Source organism: Lactuca serriola, chromosome 4 (genome assembly GCF_051521515.1).
Source record: "Lactuca serriola cultivar US96UC23 chromosome 4, Lser_US96UC23_V15, whole genome shotgun sequence".
Lineage (NCBI taxonomy): Eukaryota > Viridiplantae > Streptophyta > Magnoliopsida > Asterales > Asteraceae > Lactuca > Lactuca serriola.
In genome coordinates this window covers 371,152,934-371,156,404 of record NC_136411.1, presented here as the reverse complement: position 1 = coordinate 371,156,404, position 3,471 = coordinate 371,152,934, and positions in this window count along the sequence as shown.

The window sequence follows — 3,471 nt, the reverse complement described above, 5'->3', positions numbered from 1 at the left end:
CGCGATCGTCAGAAGAGTTACGCTGATAATCGTCGGAAACCACTAGAATTCCAGGTTGGGGACCATGTTCTGTTGAAGGTCTCGCCCTGGAAAGGCATTGTACACTTCGGTAAACGTGGGAAACTTAATCCGAGGTATATTGGACCTTTTGAAATCATCGCCAGAGTTGGTCCGGTAGCCTATAAGCTTCATTTACCTCACGAACTTAGTAACATCCATCCCGTCTTTCATGTTTCAAACCTCAAGAAGTGCCTATCCGATGAAACCATAGTGATTCCATTAGACGAGATTGAGATCGATGAAAACCTCAACTTTGTGGAGGAACCAATCGAAATCATGGATCGAGAAGTCAAACGTACGAAACAGAGTCGCATCCTGTTGGTGAAGGTTCGCTGGAATGCCAAGCGGGGACCGGAGTTCACTTGGGAGCGAGAAGACTCGATGAAACAAAAATATCCGCAACTCTTTCTAGGTCCATAATTTGTATTTTCTCTTATCTCTTGTCTTGAATTTCGGGACGAAATTCCCTCTAACGGGGGGATAATGTAACAACCCGAAATTTCATATCACTTCTTGTACCTCAACTTGTAATCCAATTCAATCAACCAAACGTCATTTTCAAATTCATTTTCGATTTCGCCATTTTATTAAGTCATTAATTTATATTGACCTAAAATGACTTAATGGGAGTCTTAATACGTTTAGAAATCATTTTAACACCCCACTTTAGTGATCGGAATAATTATAGAATCGGCCATATCGAGTCACAACAATTTAGTCGGGTATGACCAAAAGCCTCACTTAACGTCAGTATCGGCAAGAATTCCGTCGTGTCCAATTCCCGAACACTATAAAAAGTGTTTTAAGACTTCATTTGAAGCCTTTGGCCAATTTCTCACTAAACTCTCACAACCTCTCTCCTCAAGGTAGAATTAAGGCCCAAATCTCAAGTTTAAGGCTTCAAATCTTTAAGGTAACCTCCCTAGCAAGTTATTCAACATCTTTAGCCTTCAAATTGATGAGTTAATTGAGTTTTGGGACCAAGAACATGAGTTTACAGCCAATGAGCAAGCTTGGGCCGTAAACTCCATTAAAAGGGGTTTTTAAGCCAAATTACCCTTCCAAATCAAAGTTGGGACTTAGATATGACTATAAGGCTTGCAAATCTAGACTTAAAACAATTAAAAACATGAATTACGAGGGACAAAAGAGAGTTTACGGCCAAGGTATGTTCTTGGGCCGTAAACTCCTCTTAAATGGGGATTTAGTGCCTTTAAACATGTCCAAATGCTTTGAAACTCAACCAATGGCCTTATGGTAAAATCTAGATGCATCTAAAAATAGTTTTAAGGTTTGAAACATATTAAAAATGTCATTTATAGGAGTTTACGGCCTAGGAACTCACCCTTGGCCGTAAACTCATAAAACCATGTTAATGATGCATCAAATACACTCAAATGGCTTGTATAAATTTCTAGAATCACATGTGATTGTTTTAAGCATCAAAAACTATCTTTTTCATGGGTAAAGGAGAGTTTACGGCCTTAGAACATACCTCTAGGCCGTAAACTCCAATAAGTGTGTTAAATGGTAACCTAAATTCATAACAATGCTTAGAAAATTAGTTAGAATCACATGTGATTGTCCTATAAAGCTCAAATCAATTTTTCCTTGGCCATAGGTGAGTTTGTGGCCGTAAACTCTTATGGGGTGGCCGTAAACTCCCAATTAAATGTTAAAATTTCATTCCAAGTGTTCCAAGGCATTTTAGATAATCCATTCTAGCAATCCCTATGTCCATTTAAGCCCTTAAACCATCAAAATCACACCAACATGCGTTTACGGCCATAAAATCATGTGTGGGTGTGTTTTGTGGTTGTAAACTCATTTAAATGTTTACTTATGGAGAGTAAACTCAAGTCCCAAGTCCCTAGTGCCATTACACGTCCAAAGATGTCACCCGGGTCACTCCAAACGCTCATTTTGAGGTGTTTAACCTCGTTGGAGTGTAATGTTCCATATGATTAGTGAATGTATCCCTAATAGTATATATATGGACATTATTTCATTTTACATAGGGTCATCGCAAGTAAACAATCCCCGAATCAACGTCTAGTATCCAAAACCGACACATTCTCGAGTCCGGTGAGTTCATACCCCTACCCTTTTTCACTGTTTTTCACTGTTTTCAGGGGGGAACACAAGCAAAGTACAAGGGTTTTCTTGTACTCACAACTTATTTTCATGTGTGTACTTCACATTTCATATGCTTTTAATATTGATGACACAACTGATAACGAGTTGAATACACAGATTACTTAAACATTTATTTGTGAAATGAGTTTTATAAACTGTTATGTTTTATATATTTCACAAATGGTTTCCACATTTTATCAGTTAAAAGCATGACTTATAACACATGAATAATATATTCTGTATGATTGGAGACACGTCCTCGGCAAACACTCCACAGAGATACGCGAGTGGAGGACTACACCCGTAACCAGAATCTCTGGAATTTAGAGAGCGTGACTTGAGTGTATAGATCTATATGGGGCTGACTACCACACACCTGGCTGCTAGCTACAGCCGAACCAAAATGGTTCAAGGGTGACGAAAGTCATAAGGATTGTGGACTACTTATTGCCACAAGGCTGTGGACTACTTATTGCCACAGGTTCAGTCTTTAGTATGGTTATGGAACTCGCAACTAGGATAACAGAGATTTACTTATAGTAATAATGAACCACATACTATATTTTACAGATAACTAGGATTCAATTTACATCTTCTACATCTTTTACATCTTTTACAAATGATAACCAACATTCAGGATGGTATGGGACCTTCCTGGGAAGTCGTGTACATAACCAGGTCTAACGAAATACATCTTTTACATTGAAAACCAACATACAGGAAAGCATGGGGCATTCCTGGGTAACATTCACATAATCAGAAAAGAGTAACCAACTGAATAACATTACATCTTTTACAATAACCACCCTTCAGGAAAGTATGGGACTTTCCTGGAAATACACTAATACATTAAAGACATAAAATAATGAATTGGATAACTAAACCATACCTTACTTTTATGAAACAACAACCAACTTTAAGAAAATATGGGATTTTCTTGGTGTGTGTTACATTTTCAGAAACAGAAAGGAAACATAAACATTTTCACAAAACTACTTATGAACTCACCAGCGTTATGCTGTTTTTCAAACTGCTTGTGTTCTCAGGTCATCGATAGTACAGGTACCCGAAGACTTACTTGGTTCAGGATCGTGTGCGTGCAAGGCTCGTTCATTTTGTTTATATCTATATAATGTATCACAACTGTATAAACTGTGTCTTTTGAAACAAATTGTAATACTTTTAATATGCAATGTAATGTTTGTTTCACTTTACTTACTATGTACATTGGATTTGATACTCAACGTGGAGTCAACCCCGGAAATGTTTCCGCCT